The sequence below is a fragment of the Mycetomoellerius zeteki genome, unplaced genomic scaffold (assembly GCF_001594055.1).
Source record: "Mycetomoellerius zeteki isolate Tzet28-1 unplaced genomic scaffold, Tzet1.0 scaffold64, whole genome shotgun sequence".
Taxonomy (NCBI): domain Eukaryota; kingdom Metazoa; phylum Arthropoda; class Insecta; order Hymenoptera; family Formicidae; genus Mycetomoellerius; species Mycetomoellerius zeteki.
In genome coordinates, this window is record NW_017257654.1 from 1,790,229 (window position 1) to 1,810,914 (window position 20,686).

The 20,686-nt window shown below is 35.6% G+C and overlaps 1 protein-coding gene across 1 annotated transcript in view; it reads left to right on the forward strand.

Annotated features, from left to right (window-relative positions):
- The window catches only part of LOC108728758 (uncharacterized), a 46,860-nt gene that overhangs the window by 20,109 nt on the left and 6,065 nt on the right, over positions 1-20,686 (forward strand).

Consider the following 20,686-nt stretch of genomic DNA (forward strand, 5'->3'; position numbering starts at 1 on the left):
CGGTATCTCCGAACCCTTCGAGGTACAAACGAAAGTGAGGGAGGTACAAACGGGTACAAACGATTCTCTTTCGAATGCCGTTGGTCCCGTTTCGATATCTTGAAAATTGGCAAAGTTAGCTATATAGGGCTTGTGCAAAAATTGAAAAGCGCGGTATCTCCGAACCCTTCGAGGTACAAACGAAAGTGAGGGAGGTACAAACGGGTACAAACGATTCTCTTTCGAATGCCGTTGGTCCCGTTTCGATATCTTGAAAATTGGCAAAGTTAGCTATATAGGGCTTGTGCAAAAATTGAAAAGCGCGGTATCTCCGAACCCTTCGAGGTACAAACGAAAGTGAAGGAGGTACAAACGGGTACAAACGATTCTCTTTCGAATGCCGTTGGTCCCGTTTCGATATCTTGAAAATTGGCAAAGTTAGCTATATAGGGCTTGTGCAAAAATTGAAAAGCGCTGTATCTCCGAACCCTTTGAGGTACAAACGAAAGTAAGGGAGGTACAAACGGGTACAAACGATTCTCTTTCGAATGGCATAAATGAAATTAAAAAATATTAAACTTGGGCGCTGGCCATTTTTTGTATTTCATTTTTTGTTTAACTGTTTGAGGTACAAACGAAAATAAGGGAGGTACAAACGGGTACAAACGAAGTACAAACGCCCTACGGTATTAATTTTTAATTTTGATAAAGTTGGGCGCCAGGTTCACACCGGTAATATTAAGAGAGGCCCTATTTGATTGTACAAGTATCAAAACAGGTTTATAAGGTTTATTATTGAGATTGAAAGAGATTCAAAGTAGGATTAAAATTTCGACTCGAGAAATCACGGTTTTTTTTTCAAAATGTAGAATTACATTTAAAATAATTACGGTTTTTTTCTCAGAATTTAGAAATACGTCTAATTTGTAAAGAGAACTAGAGAGAGGAGCTAATTAATGTCATTGTTTAATTAAGCGTAACAATTAATAGATTAAACTTTGTATCGCAATCGTAAAAACGATCGACTTCGAATTCATGAAACTATATTTACCGATTCTTTTCGTAAAATACCTACCCTATATTTTTCGCTCGCACCTGCTGGCAGCGAGGTCGTGAGATCACTCGGAGATTGTGAGAGAGTTTGATCAATGACGTACGAGCTTTAATAAAGCAATAACGGTAGTGTCCAAGAGTCCGGGGCTCGCACACGTCGCTCAATACATAACGCGTTAAACATCGCGCGGATTTCAATGAATTTTACAAAAATCTATCAATGAAAATTTAAAAATTGGGCGCACAACATCATGACAAATTATAATTTTGACTAGAAAATTACAAGCTCTCGAGAACATTATTTGTATAAAAATTCTTTTTTCTTCTCAAAAATTTTTCATTTATTGCGATAGAAATTGGACATTAAATAAGAATTCTCTTTACATATCGATTAGCGTTTTTTATAAGATATTTTTTAACTTCGAAATTAAAGAGTTTATAGAACAAAGAAAGAAGAGAAAAAATTTTTGTTATTATGTTTTTGATCTGTAAAGTTTATTGTTTTGCAAGTTAATTGTTTACAAAATTTTTCAAAGACTTTTAACTTAACTTTTTGTGAGATGCAAAAAAATTGCAAGTGTTTCTGAACTTATGAACGGGAGGATAAGATACAATTTCGAATATATAGTACAGTTTTGATTTAATTCCAAATAAGATTTAATTCCAAATAAGACTTATATAAATAAAAATAAAATTCCAATTTTCGACATATTCAAATTTGCAACGGTTTTTCCTGTTTGATGGTTCCTTTTAGTACTCTTCATACAATGAAATCAAGATTACCAAACTTACTTCGAATTTAGATTCAACTCTTATTTTGTTCGGAGAATATTATATTAGCGGAAAGTTGCCGAATGCGTACCACTTAACCTATATTTTATTATATTTTCCATTTGGCACTGTTTTATATGCAAATGAACATTAGAAATTGTAGCCTGAGGTTTTGGACGCTTATTATTACATGTTTAACTTTCCACCAATAACAAATAAATTTGTTATAAATCTTTTTGTAACATGCTGCAAAAGGTACGATTTAGGCAACCGGTCGCCTAAATCGTACCTATAGATATTTTTTATCATATTTTCTTTAAAAGTATTGAATTTATGAATGAAAACAATTAAAAATATAAGATCAATAAAAGAAATCATTAACTAATACCTAATAATTAATTAATACCTAATTTTAATAATTTATTGAAGAAAATCAAATATTTTATAATTATTAAATAACAATAATAAAAAAACAAATGACATCAAAATAAAATTGGCTTAAATATATTTTTGCACCTGACATTTACATTGATATCAATTATTAGTTTTATTATTGTCAGTTATCAGCCTTATCTTTTGATGATACAATTTAGGAAATTTGACGAATTTTGTAAAAATATCGATTTAATCTTTACAATGGTTGCAAATATGTATATACAATGAATGTAAAATATTCTACAATAAATCTTCTTGTATAAAAATACAAAAATTTATAATAAAATTAGATGATCGCGTTATCAGCTACATAAGTTGATTAAAAATTAATATCAAATGTACCTGATTTTTTAAAACGCCGCTAACATCCATAAAACAAGATGTAGGCTATTATATTTTTGTCTATATTAACTAATAATATAAAATATTGATAAGGTACGATTTAGGCGACCAGTACGCATTCGACACCTCTCCCCTATATTTATCATAAAATCGTATACCATTTTACCTCTTATGTATATATCATAGAAAATTATATTTATGTATATCATGAAATATTATTAGCTGTATTTTATATCGACGAGACACGTTGGAGTAGCACAGCTGGTTACCGACAACTGGCGCAGTATGCAATATGTTAAAATTATGTCGGCCGCTTTTCCTTCTCTCTTCTTCGCGATAGCAGCATAGCGGCTGGCGGCAGCATTCGATTCGCTTATTGCATCGTCCGTTCGTCAGTACAGTGCTTTCGAGTGCGGCGTGTGCGCGCCGTCGAGAGATTCTCGGGTGACCGGTCCCCGCACGCGTGCACTGTTTACACCGTTTACACCATTATTGTTCCGCGCGCGAAACGTTACGAGAGTGACTCTCGACTTTGGCTTCCGACGATGGTGCAGCGAGGTAATCAAGATTCTTGTAAATCACGACATTAATCCGAGCAATTGCGAGCAGAGTGATTGGCGATCGATGGCCGACTTAACGACAGACACGTATATATTTTACTGAAAACGTACATTAAAGACGTACGAATTTTAGTGCATATCGCACCTTCGCAAAAAGAGTCAAGAATATAAAATTGTTCAGGGAAGACGAAAGAAAATTGCGTATTTTAAATTTAATAATTTTTTTACGGCAGTATTAAACATAAGTTAACTTTGAATTGATCACTGTTTGCTTCAAGTTATATCTCTTCAAGTAATATAGATATTAATTTTGTTATGATGTTATGTTAAAATCTGCCCTTATTTTGATCTGTCATTTTCCTTTGAAAAACATTTTAATTCAACTTGTATTATTTTTCCTGATGGCCGATGTATTTACAATACAATCTGCACATAATATGAAGTTCGAAAAATTTCTACTTGTGTCACTTTTTTGCGGACGTGCGATACGAGAATTATTTGTATTTTTATTTTTGCGTAACATAAATAAATCTTTTAGCGGTCTTTTCTTCGTAATTTCTCAGCTCGCCTCTCCAGATATTTAATACTGCAATTATATGTATATGTAGGACTGATTGAATTAACGGGAATTTATTGTCAGCAAATACAAAAGTAAATTGCCAATTTTCGTTTTACCGCTCTAATCCGTAGCGCAGTTACTCTCGTATGATGCATCGCGAGTACAACCGCGATAAAGCGCACTCGACATGACGCAGCTGCCACGTTGCAACTGCAAAATGCAATGGGGCGATTGCCGCATAATTTCTCTCGACTATAATACATATTCCACACTACGGGATTTAGGCTAATCCAAAAGCGTGTACGTAACGGCTTGGAACCGCTTAATGCCCGCTTCAAATTAATTGTGACAAATGCAATTCAGGTTTTCAATTAAGATTCTATGTTTCCGTGCCGTTGCGCGCAAGAATCGTTTTCTAAATCGCACGCCTTATCCAGTAAAAAGATCGATCACGAGTTTGCGAGCCGAATCGTTCATCATTTAGATTTCTACTCTCTTGCCTCCGGATTATCGACTTTAATTTTATTACTTTAAAATATTACAAACATGATTGTACTCTCGAAATGAATTAGTACGCGTGACGACTCATTTAAATAAAAATAGATTCATTATTTGGACGTAAATTTATCCGATGTACTCTCTAAAATCTTTTCTAGAGTGAAATCTTACTCTTAAAAATTGATAATTAACTATTTTTCAACACTAGCTCGATTGTCACTCTTTAGAATTAAATTCCACTCCAAAGATTTTAGAGATTTTATATAGTTTATTCGATTATAGTGTCTGGTCGGATGTCGACATAAAATTGAACGTACGGAAGTGACCTTATCGCTCGTTGAAGTGCTAAAACAATATGAGCAATTCATGCAGCACCATTAAAAAGAGCGATTCGAGCATGCACTTGAGCGATAGCTGATATCGTTCGTGAGCGCAGTTTATTTTTACCCTTCAATGAACATGTGCTAAATACGATCGCGTCATCACCATCGTCGAATATTGTCGATTTATTTATGATCCCTGATCGTCAAGACTCGCGGCATCTTATTCCATCACCGTTTCATGCGGAAAACTGTTCTCATCCGGCACCATGCCTCGTAATTACAATAGCGTCGCGTCGGTTGGTGCGAAACTACCGTATGAACCCCCCTCACCCTCTTTGTTGTCGGTTACTCGTTTTACACGAAACACCGTATAGTACGGTACGCGTACCGGTTCTGCTGCCGATCGATAAACAGGAATAAAGAACCGCACGATACTCGGTAAAACGCTCCCCGACGTTTCTCCGGAGGCAAGTAACAGCCTCGAATGAAATTTTGTGTCCTGAGAGAGAGGCTCATCTCTTTTTTTTTTCTTTTTAATAAAATTACACTTGCAAAGCAAAATAACGGGACAATGCCAGAGTTGATGTGGAAAAAATGTGCTTTTGTCTTTATTCTGTGGACATTTTGCAAAAACGATCGCGGCTGTTATAAATGTCGCAAGCTTAGATAAAAATTTCTAAGAGACGATACGTCTATGGCACTTTTATTGGGGGTAACTATAATTGCTGGCTCCATATGTGGGACATAACACGCTCTTAAAGGCAGTCACAACAGGCTCGCAAGCCTGTACTTATTTATTGTGTAACGGTGATGCCATTAACCGCGCCGAGGATTACCCCGGTGACCCTATTTGCGTTTATTTCCTACCCAGCTCTCATTGTGATCGTCTCGTGTCGGGAAAGAGAATGGACAAGAATACCCCCCTCATTCATAATGTAGTCGATTTTATATGTGCTCGTCGGGCTAATATCTGGAACGTAACAGGTTCTTTTATGGTGGGCCCTCTACGCTCCGTCGCGAGGTCCGCCTCCTCACATAATTTATCGCATTCGCGTGGGCGTGCGTGCATGCGTGCGTACGTGCGTGCGTGCGTGCGTGCGTGCTGCGAGACTCACAGGCAACCTGCATCCCGCGACTCGCTTTCCCTTTTTCGGAAATCCGGTTCCCCCTTTTTTCTCCCCTTTCAACGAAGAGAAGATAGAAGGCGTACAGCGTGTCCCGCGTCGAGACACCCCTGTATTGTTCTTTCCTCTCGAATGTGACTGTTCGAGACGGAAATGAACGTCCGATGTTTCTTTCTGTCCGTTGCGATCTTTCCTTGTCTCACGCGGAAATCACGACCGCAAAACGCTCAAAAATGTCGGATGCTAACTGTGATTACTTTGCGTTTCGCGAAACGTCATGCATTAGGAATATTCATTGATATAAAGATTTCTATGGCTACATAGGAAAAGATGATTTTGTTGAATTTTTATCTAAAAATTTAGATAGATACAGATCTAAAAAATTTTTTATTAAATCATTAAGTATAATATTTAACGCTTTTTAGTATTAAAATAACACAATTTATAAGTAAATAAACAAATAATATAAAAATAATGTATTTTAAAGCGTAAATTCTAAGATAAACGAATAACACGTTAATTTAATATTTTATAAATGTTAACTGAATTGTTAAATGTTTTACTAAATAAATCTGCTTTCATAATTTGCTTACAAATTGTTTCAATGTTACGTTTTTGTGTTAATTTTTTATATAATATTTGTTACTTTTAACATTTTTATTTTGTATGTAAATTCACGCAAAAATTTGAGTGAATAGTAAGGAACATATAAAATGTGTTAAATTTAACACAAATTTTTCAACTGTGTGAACAATTTTGACATTCTATCAATCAGCTTCAGCATCCTACATAATTATTTTGATGGTCTAAAAAAATTATTTTTAAATCTGTATCTACCTAAAACATTAGCAAAGCCGTTCTTTCCGTGTATATTTCATGTATATTTAATACTAATCTGAAATACGAAAATCTGTAAGCATGTTATATAGAAATACAATAGTTGTCGATTGACTTTTTGTTCGAGCCTAATGTTTCCTCGTCTCAATAGAATAACATTAATGCGCACAGATTACGATTACACGTATATATGTATAGCACATTCCATAGAACGACACAGATGCACGCAATCTCACGCACTCGTCTATTTCCACGTTATACATCTGTAACAAAAACGCCGCTTTGTAACCGAAGATGTAGAGCATAACATTACACACGTGATCGCGACATCTCGTTGCATGTGCCATCAAAACTGTTTATAAAGAAGAGATGTAGGCCGATATTCACAGTCGATTCTTATATTTAAAACTGTCTTAAGTACAGTCTTAAGATATCATTAAGCCACTTACAGAGCCATAGCATCTTAAGATATTACTTACTAAGAAGATACTTAAATTAAGAACGTACTGTGAATACCGGCTATATATAGATGTAGGTTCCGTAAAAGTTAACAGGAAAAACAGCCCAATGAATTCACGATGCCTTTTAACCGTTCCTCGTTTTCCATAAATGCATCAAATAAAGTGCGGACGTTTCACCGGGAATTATTCTGCGAAACGTTTGCACGACAAACTCCAGCCGCTTCGCTCTCCGCGAGGCTTTCGACATCGCGAATAATTGCCGAAGCTCATTGTGATTCAACAACGTCGGAATGCATTTTCGTCAGCGTCGCTCTTTGCGCGCTCGCGTTCAGTTCGAGTTCATTTTTATTCATACGTCGCATGAATAAATAAAAGCGTAGAATACGTTCAATGTATAATTTATTTTTAATTCCCACTCGTACGTAACGTTGACTAATAAGACTAAAGACATTTGGAGTATTAACCCTTCACACTTCTAAAAAGCCACACGATAGTTACTCTGGATTAAAATGATCCGACCCATCTTTAAAGTATTACCAAATCGACAGTATTAGTTGCAATGATTTAAAAAAAACACGGTATATAATTTCATCCTTTAAAAAAAATGGAACATGGCGTTTTTGTGAAAAATTTAATTTTAACACTAAAAACAAAATCGTAAACGTGTATTAGAATTTAGCGTGAAAAACGGTATGTAACTTTCACGCTAAATTCTAATACATGTTTACGATTTTTTTTTAGTGTTAAAATTAAATTTTTCACAAAATGTTCGGGTCATTTTGACCCAATGTGACCATGAAGGGTTAAACTTTCCACAAAAAGCGCAGTTTTGACACAATTTGGACATCAGAACCGGAAAGGCGAGATGACCTCTGCTCAAATACTTGGCGCAATCAACGCTTAAAATACAGAAGCCGAAGCGATTCTTTATTGTCTCGTTAGTACCAGTCTGACAAACCCACGCTCAATTTAACAAGCACGAGGACTCGTTAAAGAGTCCTGATTGCCTCGGAGCCGAATCGTATTGAAATCTGTACATATGTACATAAAGCAACGATCTCATACGTGATATAGTATGCTCCTGCGGCTATAGGACAGAAATGTTTACATTATATCTGATCATTAACGCGTATTTGCAGAGTACTATTGCAGGGTTTAATTAGAGTCACATGGAAGATTAATGACGTGCAATTAAAACAATAAAATGCAAGATATATCGTGACTTACGATGCGTGATATGTCAAATTTTGATTCTAATAACTTCTTAAGTAAAATTAATAATAGTGATTCTTTAATAATAGTTCTGAGATTCTTCAATGTGGAATTTGATCGAAGTTTCTCTCTTTTTCACCACCCGATATGCAACCTTCCGCTGCAACGTACGTGAGTCTTCGTACATCTTACTTCCTGCGACAACAATGTCGATGATATCGCGAGGAATGTTTTTATGGACGAGTGGACAATTAAGTGTTCCTCCTTCAAACAATGGCAAATCTTTCCGGCACATATTTACGATAATTTGCATAGTGGATTAATTCTTCTAATACTCAATCATGAACATCGAACAAAAAGCAATTGCTTCATGCGGTTATCATGTAAAAATTATAAAAAATTATTAAAACGGCAGTTTAACGTCTTTCATGTAAATATAGGGTGACTCCGGCAAATACGCCGTGCTGGGATTTACGCCGCAGAAGTCAGAAAAAATAGAAGGAGTGGGGGTAATTTTCCCGTAACTACTCTGTTACATGCCTTTATGTTATATTAGTATTGTGTTATGATTTCAGCTTCTTACTGTTAATATTAATGAATTTATTGTGAGTTGAATCGATTTGTCACTGTAATAAGTAACGCCATGCCATCATAAGTTATAATACATAAAATGATAAATGTAGGATGATTAATGTAGGATGTATAAAAGACTTAGTGGTTATTTCGTGATACATACGTGTAGTGGAATAGTGAAGCATGTTTGTATTATTAAGCATGTTTGCATTATTTGTAAATTTTTCATGAGCCGTACATACCCCCTTTCCCCCTATGAGTAGTCATATATCCCACCCCTATGAGATATGCGGCAAAAATACAAGGTTTCAAAAAGTTTATTTTTTAATATGAAAAATAAATATTTTGGATTTTTAATATTTTTTTCATAGTAGTAGACAGTACAAAGTTTTTACTGATATAGTTCGTTTACTATAAACATAGTAAATAATACTTAATAAATTAAGTTTTTGATAGGTGCGGCGTATATACCGGAGTTACCCTAATTAATCTATTCAATCGCGGAATTGGAAACACTTTGCCAGCGGTTATTATTACAATATATTTTAATGTTTTGACGGGTAGTCCAATTTTATGAATTCATGACTAATAACACCGTTGGTTTTTCCTACAATCTCGATCAGCGCATGTGCGCATCAGCCGGAAAAGTCATTTATATGTAGTTCCTTCCGTAACGCCAGTGGAAAACTGCTAAATATATGCAGCATTGCGTTGACATAATTGGCAATATCAAGATTACAATGCGTCATGCATCCAGTGAATCATCGACATTCTCTTTTCAGTCAAGATCTTTAGACTCGCTTAATCCTCCCGAATTGTAGACCAAGTAATCAAAATATTCGTAGCTTATACGAACACGCCGGAAATAAGTTAATTGTGAAAAAGAATAACACAAGAGAGAAGATAGAAAAGCTTATCATTCAAAAAGAGATCAGGAGTCTCCTGATTTAGCTGACACAATTTTTCTCAGACATTCGTCGCGACGTCCCAATCCCTCTCGTCCTTCTCTGCGTTTCTCTTTTGGTCTGCCATGGCAAGAAGGGGCGACAGTGAGAGTATAGTTCAAATGTCATTTTGGTTTATTTTCGTTTATATATAGACACGAGAGAGTTCAGCCGGTGTCACTTACCCCTGAATACTGGCGACGCTCGTCCGATGATTTTCAGAAAGCGAGGAGAAATTCCTCCTCCGTGCGATTGGGAGTCGCTACAAGGATCTCATCGTACATAATAAAAAACATGCCTAATAGAATTATAGAAACGAGACTTCTAATGTCAAAATTAGTATATAATTGTACAATCGAACGATAAAAATATATAGTTGATTATCGATTTCAAACTTTTACCGTCGGTGAATCTTGCGCACACTAACCCGTTCGCTCATGCGTATATTTTCTCTATCGTATGTTGAATAGAAAATCGAAAAATGATTCTAATATCGTTATTTGAACCGTCTAACTGCCATAGTGGCTCTCTTTTTTAAGCCATTCTCTTTCTCTCTCTCTCTCTACAATTTATTGTTTATTTCGTAACTTAATATATCTTATAAGCTCTCGACCGCGATATTCAGATAAAAGTTTCTCTATTGTATTCGATTAGTGGCTTTAAATATGCATAAACATTTGGCTAAGTTTTGGATTGGAACAAGAGTTGGAAACATTACAAACTTCAAAATTTAAGCTAATTAAATTCAACTATAACCTGGTTAAAGATGAACGAAATTTAAATTTAATAAAAAAGTTTTAAAGCTTAAAATCTTTATTTTTATTATGTTTTTTGAGTCTTTTCAGTACAATTTTAAAATTAAAGCTTAATTTAAAATTTAGAAAATTTATCATTTTTGTATACGACACCGTTAATGTAAATTAATATTTTAATATTTTAATTTGTTATATGTTTATCTTTTTAGAGCCTTTAATTTTATGATTATCGACAAACCATGTACATCTCAATTTTTATTTCATTCCACTTTTCTCAAAACAAGTTCAGTCCATCAGAAGATAAATATTTTCCTGGTTTTAAATGCAGGAAATCTCGTGTCAATGTACTTCTTGAAATAAGAAATCATGAGACCAAACGGCATTTTGCATTCAGGTCACGCGTGACAGATGCAAAAGTCTCCCGTTACACGCTACCTTAATCACTAGTCACATATATAAATTGTCGATTAATTAGCGTTGCTCGATTACAGATGACGTTTATATAGCTCATTGACGCGACACTTTGATCGCTAGCGATCTAATCTTCTTCCTGTCTGTGTATACAATAGTTGTTCGTTTCAATGGTAGGCATAAGCAATGAAAAGAAAAGAGAAATAAATGTGCGAAACGCACATGCAGATTCAAGCCTTCACGCAGAGACAGGTGCAGTATATCTCGAGAGAGACGGATATATGTTGGCATGTAAAGTATTTTAAGATTTCTTTTGAAGATGTACGTAATATTTTACATGTTAAACGCGTCTCTCCGTGCGATTTTATAGGAGAATATTTCATTCTCTCGTGATTTCATTCGTTTGCGTAATAACCGTATTTTCACGGACTTACTTGTTGTTGTATGAATCCGAATTACTCAAAGCCTACCAAACTTGGTGCACGAGCTATTGACTCATCCGTCCAAGATAAAGGCTGAGTATACAAAATTTATTCATACTTCTAACAATATTTTTCCAATTGAATACACATTTATGTGGGTTCAAAGTGCCGCTATATTAATATTAATATTAATTTAACACACATTTCTTATTTACGATCATCTATATATGTATAAATCGAGACATTTTGTGGTGTTATTTTGTGTATTAATTTTGTGTAATATATTGTAAATTTTGAAGAGATCTCTTTCAACTTTATCGAAGATTTTTATTAAAAAACATATTTTATTTAAAAATGTACATTTTATTGTGAGAAATTTACTTAAAATTACATTAGGTACGTTAAAAACAACAGTGTGGCAGAGGGAATTGTTTATAAAAATCCGTGCGGCAGTCAAAGAGTTAAGGTATATTAATTATTAGAATATTATTAGTATACACAGGTATATTATTAGTATATACAGGTAACATACATGTGAGTTAGATTTTTTAAATATGCTCCACGCGTGAAATTATTCTTTAGATTCGCTTATGTCGAGCCTCTGTGTCGTAGTGCGACTACTATATCGCACTTGAATTCAGCTGCGCTCTCGGCATACTTCTCATGCTTTCAACTTTTAGACCTTACTTGTGTCTTTAGTACACTTTTTCGCGAATTTTATAGCATGCAAGAAATTGTCGTGTAGAATGTTGCGCCAAGAATGTTTCATATCGATTTTTATGAAATTTTTTTTTCACAAATTACGATTTTATCATCGATTGATTGTGTCAGATATTTTGTTAGGTTCACAATATGCAGTTTCATGATATTGTTGAAGATTGATCGATTCAATATCGGAAAGTTTCATGAATCTTAATTCGCGAATGAATTCTGATCGAACCATAAATCATCGTTCGCGAAATTTTTGTTCCCATCGATGGCTCGCGTTCTTCGTGATTGAGGGTCGTTTGTCCATCATCGTGACAAGCATCATTGTACAACGAGAAGGAAAAGGGACCGGCTACAGGTCAAGGAACTCTCTTGTTCGATAAGCGCGGAACTTCGGATTCGGCCGAAACCTGCATTTCGGGTTAATGTTCCGCGTGGCATAAATCCTCGGCCAGAAAAAGATGATTCCATGTTCTCTCTCTTTCTCTTTCTCTCTCTCTCTCTCTCTCTCTCTCTCTCTCTCTCTCTCTCGTGCTTGATGTGATCTTCGTGATCAAGCGTCGTTTGTTCGCGACGATCTCAGCCGAGGGTTCGCTGAAATTACGGTGGTCCTGTGAACGAGGAGTCCTGAGTTCGACACGAGGTCTTCGGGTCGTTAGCGCGCGAGAAGTCGCTGACATCTCGGGACACTCTTGGTGCCGGTGCAAACGAACCGAGAATCCGACGACATGAATCGCCTGATCCCTTCGACGACATCCCGGATCTTGTCGGTTTCATTTGCCGAACCCATAAATCTTGTCGGGAGGCGCCCGAAATAGAATATAGTTGTAGAGAAAACCCTTGCTTGAATTATCCGGAAGAGACGGAAGATTTCCGCCTCGCGGGCGTTCGTCTGCCTCTCTGTAACTGATCTTTCAAGGTGGTGAAAAAAAGGAAGGGATGAATTGTGTCTTCTGTCTTACTTCCATTTTCTCTCGAATTTACATAATTCTTTCGTTGCCAAGCAAACTAGAACGGTTCAAGAACAAGTTTTATTACGTTGAATAAATTTTTATTCAAGAATTGAGCATAAATTCTGAATTTTGTTCGCTTGAAGTGAGACTTGTTGAATATAATTTATTGCTAGATGAAGAATCTTTGTTGAAGTTCCAGAGTTTAGTATCCATCGTAAATTTTAATTTTTATTACAAGCTTAGTTCGTGCGTTCCTTGGAAACTTTCCGCAGAAAAGTCATTGCGTTTTCTTGGGAACTGTTATCTCAAAAACAGACGAGTCATACCAAGTTATTGAAAATACAAACAAAGTGTAATAGTCTTTTATGCCCGACTTTTATAGGATGCGTGTTTTGTTACGATGGTTAGTCGAGTTCGGAAACAGACGTCCTGCAATGCCGTGAAGAAGGAGAAACTATTACGCAGGCCATAAAAGCGCTTACGGATTAACGATCCGTAAAAGACCACGATGACAGAAACCAAAAGGAGTTATTAGCCCTCACCAACGACTTACACGACACTTATCCGCTTGCCCGCATGTAAAATCGAAATTACTTAAGTCGTTCACTCAAAGATGCGTTATTTCGATCGTTAAAAACCTGCTTGGAAGAACACCGTTTATCAGTCGATCCTTATCTTCGGGTTTTCCTTTCCAACTGAAAAAGAATTCGCTCATTTGCTACATCGACACAACTCAGAAAACAAAAAAGGTTCCAGAAAATCAAGTTTGATGTTTTTAACCATTAAAATTTCGGAATATTAATTTTGAAATGTAATTTTAGTGTAATATAAAATTATCAGGTTTTCTTACTGAAACCGGGGACAGGATTTTCAATTTTTTTTTTTGTGAAATATGCTGACACACGAAGAAAGATAATCCTTACGGAAATTAGTTATTTTATGTATTGTTTCATTGTGCTTAGCAAACTCTCTATTAGGTAAACCGAAATTTAATATTAAAAATATTTTCAGTGTTAATCATTGTATAAATTGCTATCAATAGCACATAAAAATTGCAACACTTATTTTGCTATTCAACGAAATGAAAAAGAATTGAAACCGAATATCGAACAAGAAGAAAGAATTAGAATTTAGAGATAAATACATGAAATAGGACCAAAGGCGTAGTAGTTATGTTTTTCAAATGTTCATTAACCAATGATAACTAAACAATGCATTGTTAGACATGGATTGTTAAAAAGACTATCAATGTAACTTTAAAGTTATTCACTACAAAACCATCAGTTTAGTTATTAACCACCGTAAGAAAAATACAATATTTATCTTATCATCAGATTAAAGCCTAGCCTCTAGTTAACCCATTAAGGACCAAGACAAATTTTTGTTCTCAAAATTTAAAATCCTTTTAATGGCAAGCTACTATGTTCTTAAGGAGCCTACTTGCCAAAAATTTTCACCCTGGTGTTGACTTATTTTTTTTGGTCGAAAAATCGACCAGCGATGGGTTAACCAGAAAATGAAAAATCGGGTTTTAATGTAATAATTGACTGTAAAGAAATAACAGTGTTCTTTTAAAGAGGGTGTGTTCTTTTTTACTTTCTTTTTATGTTCCTATTCTTTTTCTGCAATCAACTCAAAGATGATAATTTTTTACTCATGTCGTTGTAGCAAATAAGTGAAATAATTTTTATTTCTGATAATCTCTTCGCAGTTTGTTTTCGTTGAACAGTTAGAAATTGTTCGCGAGATGATTCTAATTTTATTGCTTTCATATATCTGCTTCGGAAAGCAGTAAAAATGCATCGAATCCTTTGACATCTTAATAATCAAGTTTTATAAAAGTCGAGGGAATAAGACATGAAGATTTCTCGCAAATTACATGAAATGCTACCGGCTTTTGAAGCGCGTTTCTCCTCGAGGCGCGCGCGCGTGCCGGGCACGTGTACGCGCGCTGGCAATCCCCTTTAAATTCGTGTGCCCTTCCACATTCGTTCACGCGTTAATATCCGCGCAAAGAGAGAAAGAGAAAGGGAAGGGTAGAGAGAAAAAGAGAGCGAAAGAAAAGAGAAGTAAGGAAGGAAGGAGAGGTACGCGGGGAAAGACGCAACGCCGTGTGCCATCGTGGTTTTTTGAGTGTTCCAAAAATATACCCTCGACTCGGGGAAAGATAAAGAGAAGACCGACTGGAATGGCGGGGGATTCGGAGAGAAAGTGCGAGAGAGATGGAAAAGGAGGATGCGTCGAAAGAGAAAGCGAAAGAGTTGCAGTGGCAGAGACGAGATTAGGAATGCCAGTCTTCGGTAACTAGTCATCTTAGAAACGTGCTCGTGAGTGCCACGGTTTCAACAAAAGGCAAGCGAAAAAGAGTGAAATCGCAACCACCGATACGATTTGACTCCTCCATTTTTCTATCCTGCGATTAAAATAAATAAATCAGCTCTGATCGGTGAAACTACACTGCAGATATATCTTTCTTATTCGCGAGACCAGCCGAGATGAATCGAGATGACGTGCTTATAAACGCATTTTAACAATAAAGATATTGTAATAATTTGTACGAAGGAAATTCTAATTTTTGTAATGCCATTCTATCTCAATGTAGTTTAATTTTAATCCTGGTTCAACTCTTCATCTTTTTCTAATTCTAACATTTCTATCAATGTAAAATAACTTTAACCTCGTTTTAGTTTACTCTTTATACTTTTTTAATTCTTAGAATTAAAAAAAGATGAAAAATAAACCAAGATTAAAGTTAATCTACATTGGTAAGAACGGGCATAATTCCTAATTGAAGTCATTGAATTAGAAAAACAAGATCGAATAATATGCGCAGAAATATATAATAACGCTTGAAATTGCATTTTAACGACGCTTATTGCCGCTCGAAATACGAAGCGAGAGTGTTGCGCGTGCAATATCATCCCCTTTGACATTCGCAGATCATCTTGCGATCGATATATCGGCTCGCGGCGACCGCAAGCCATCGTCGCGCCTCAGGCGCAATCCGCAGTGACGCGTTCGCGGCTAAGGATGCCCTTAAAAATCGAGAGCGGCACCTACACGGTGAACCCGGTCGCGAAAAAGAATGTCTCCAAGTTCCTCCTCTGGAAACATTGGCGGCGAAGGTAGGCAGTGAGAAAGAGACGTTTGCAAAGGATTGAAAAACCCCTGAGAATTTAACAGCGAGCTCCTAAGATTTTAACAACAGATCCCCATTGCTCCAATAACTAATATTGCGTGCGTTGCACTTTTAGATGCATGTTTTTTTTTTCTCATAGAGAGTAACACGCGTTTATTGTATTCAGGTGTACGACATTTTTTCACCGAAGTGAATAACTATTGATATAATTGATGCTTAACGTGTGGCATTAACAATTAATCAATGATAAGTTAATGTTCCATGTCATTGACACAACACGCGATACGTTATAAGCATCCCTTGGAGCCCTAGATGTTTCACGGTGAGCGATTAGAACGTGAATAGGTATTATCGAAATTCATTAGCGGCGCAATGCAGCGGTGCATTCACATCATGCATCCGCCACTCCTGATATGCCGAGACGAATCTAGCATTCGAGATACTCGATAGACATCGAGTGAGAATGAATCCGTCAGAATATCTTCACGGTCAGCGTCGCCTTATGAGAACGTCGAGGTCTCCCGAGCTATAGAAATTGTTATACATGTTCGTGTAGAATAATACTTTGACGTTTTCCAACGTCAGTTATATCCCCGTCTATCCACGTGCGTTCACGCATACGAATATATACACGTTATCATCGCCATCATCATCGTCATCGGCGATCGAGCATGATTCGTTCACCTTGCACACCTTAGTCTTGCTTGGCCGCACGCCTGCACCCCACGTTGCACTTTAAACCGTTAACTTGCAATTATGTCAGCGCCGATTTCCGCATCGTAAACAACATTGTACAACACCGAACAGTCTTACTTACACGCGCGACTCGTTTCTTTAATCCGTTATGGGCGCCGTATACATTACACGCACGAGTGCAGTTTGGAGCTCGGCGTACTTTTTTTTTTATCGAGAAGCCACTTTGGTGGCAGTGAAAGCGCTAGAAAGTACATTATGTGATATTCATATGTCTTAAAAAATATATAATTTGAAAAATATATATGTAGAAATTGAAGGAAGGTCTATTATACAATTACGAACACTCAAAGAAAAAGATATGATGACAGCAACTATATAGATGACAACTATTTAAGTTTTATATGTAGATAATTAATATACACTGTTAAAAATTTCATGAAATTTAATATACTTTTAATTTACATAATTTGAACTTAATTTCATGATATTACATTAAATTTTAATATATTTATAACTGAAAAGTGTATTTGTGTATATGTACATGAAATTGAATGTATTTTTCATAAATTTAATGTACACGTTCATTACATTTAAGTAACTACTGTAACTTAATTTTCAGTTAAATCATTCATTACTTTTAATTTCGTTCATAACCACGAGCTTCATTTACATGTAACGGAAGCTCGTGATCATACAGTGTATATAATATGTAATAATAATAAAATTATTTATTCAACTATGTATGTACATCAATTTTGCATAATATAAAACTTGTACGATTGTCATCTAGATAATTATCACAATGTTTTTGTCTGAGCGTACAATTATATATTATAATTGCACTTATGAATGCTAACAGCGTGTAACGGTTTGAGAAACGAGACACTACATTTCATACTGTGTAACTTGTTCAAAGAAGCTTCCCCTGTGTTTCTATGTACATTATACTTTCGCGATTACATGAGCGAGTAAACGTGCGACAATCGTTTATGGACGATTTATTCCTTTTGCGCAAGACATCTCGTCTTGAACTGTCGCGCAAGTTTAGTCGCCAATGTGAGAACAATTTCATTGCATGTAGTTCGATCGCATCTGATATGCACCCGCTTACTACTGATCCACGATTATACGTGAAGGCTCATTCTTTTCAGTCGCACTCTGTAGTAATTTTCTCTTAATTTTCTCTCTTCAAAACATCTGATAGCACATCTGTATTTCATGAAGAAAAGTGCGACCGAAATGAACGGACCTGTAATTGGTAACTCCCATGCGATTCGCGGCGAATGACCGATGCTGTTCGTGCAATTAGCGCGTGCAATTAACACCGGCGCCAATTTGCCGACAATTTAATTTGCGCGCCGGGGCTATTTGCACAAGTCTCTCGTCTGTGAGCGACAAATCAATTACTGGAAGCTGGTGCCACTCTGCAATAATTCTTGAAATTCAAACACTGTTTTCCAAACGTTTCTTTGCCGATTAGATAATGAATATTTAATTCATAGTCTCGCAATCACATTTTTGATGAAAATTTTTTTCTAATTTTCACCCTAATATTCGGAAACCGTAAAAAAATCAACGGTATGCAAAAACTTTATCACGCGTAAGATAAATGTCCCAATAATTAAACTCAGTGACTAAAAAATCAACAATAAAAATTTTTTGAACAATATAAATTTAAAATTGTTCAGATATTTTTCAATAACAGCAAAAAATGGTAAATTAAAAAAAGTTAAATATTTTGTATTAAATTAAGTAGTAAAAACATAATTTGATTGCGAATTATTGAGAAAAATTATTTAAGTCGCAGAGGCAGTCATATTTTCACTCATCTTGAAACACAAGCTGCGTTTGGTTTGGACAGTTTACGTGCTGTAAGCTTAATTTTATCTTCCTTTCACATGTAATGAACGATAAAAATAGAATGAAGTTTACAGTGAGCGTCAAAACAAAATGCAGCCATAATGTTTATATTTTTTAATTTTTAAAAATATGATTACGATATTTACCTAAACACGATTGTGTTCCGAAAGCGTGCTTTCAGCGTTATCACCGCATTTTATTCTTATTTTACGTCTAATGAACGATAAAGATAGAATAATGCACTAACTCTGAAAGCGCACTCCCGGAACGCAATCCAAGTATGTTTTTTTTATTATTATAAGAAACTGAAAATAAAAATTTAAAAAATTTCAGTTCAATTATTGGTATAATCGATATGGTGTAATATATCAATAAAATTTTACATAAACTTTTCTTCTTTTTTAGATTTATATGTTAGTATTTTTCAATAAAACTGACAAAACAAAGTTTTATGTGAATACTAATTCCTTTTGTAATACTACTACTAATTAATAATAAAAATCGTCGTTTTTCTTATTTGACTCGATTTTTTTAAAATTATGATATAATAAAAAATTTGGCCAAGTAGGCAAAGATACATCGAAAATGACTATTGGTGTTACAAAAAGAAGGTCAAATTTTATCGGATGGTGTTATTAATTAATAATAATACAAAACTGATTATACTTTCTTTAGTCATTGGGACATTTACTTTATAATGCAACTCGGGAAAAAATATGGTATTAGTACGTATTTCGTGACTTGTGGCAATAAAAATTTGTGTCTTATTCATTATCTTGATATTATGCAGAAAAATACGAAAGTCACGGCGAAATTAATGAGACTGCCTGCGCATAACGTATGATGTTTGTCTTCGTTAAGTCATGAATCTGATAGTTATTGCACCGCAAAAAAAGACTTTCCACTCGGGTTTCTCCGCGTTATAGGCATTAAAGTGCCACGCTCCTGTCGGACAGTTATGTGCTACGTGAATTCGATATCGCTAATTACTCTCGTTACACCGGTAATGAGAATATCGTGGCCCGTTGATGCCACATCGCAGAGCTTAATTCGCCGCGTCGCGGTGAAAGAATTCTGAGGGAATTCTCGCGACGAAACCGACGAGACCTCCCGCTCGTGGCCGAGGAACACCGTTGTAAAATCTATTTTTGCTGTCTTCGAGATTCCCAGCATCAACGTTATGTCGTCGAGTTTCTCGGCAAGATCCCTCCCGTCCCTCCTCCGTCCCATCCAACTGTAATATTATACATGCAGAATACTCCGGTCTGTCGAGAAACCGACAGTCCGTCGGACACATTGCGGTGCCACCAACTTCCATCCATGATGTTCTCGAGCTCCCTCGGTGATATACATACATGACGAAAGGAAACAATTAGAGACCAACCATAGCTTATCAATTGCCGTTACACTGCACGAATGTCATGTGCAAAAAAGCAGTCGCTGGCAAATGCTAATTCGTGCCGCTTTCTCGCTTGCTTCGAGACAACGTGACATTCACAAAAGAAACAGAGAAATGCAACTTGTTCCGTTGGATCTGACATAAAAACCATCGGAAAGCGGTTATTCTTTGAGAACGCGTCTCGTTATCAATCGAGGACGCTCTCCTGAACTCTTTTTAAACTTTTCCAAAGTCAATCTGTGTCAAAGTCTCATATGGAAATACTTACTTTGTTTTGTGTTAAAAGACTGTTTCTGTTAGTATCGCTATACAGAGTGTCCGATAATAGACGCACTTGGTGAACAACATGATATCTCTTGTTGAAAAGAGCTAAAATGATATTTTCTCAGAATTTAATCAGAGCCCAATTTTTTTAAACCTTCTGATCCGCTCTGTTTGACTAAAATGTAATTTATATGTTCTTATCAATTTTATTTAAAAATTTTCTATTTGATAACTTCGTCTGTTAATGTAAGATCTTTTTTCTGCAAAAAATTTTTTATTTTTTATTTTTTAGAGTTTTTTAATCACATTTATTCAAATGATATATGATCGTATAATAAATTTGGACAGACTAGTAGGGTTGTAACGTTAAACATCTTGATGACAAGTGTCAAAATGATTTAAAATTTA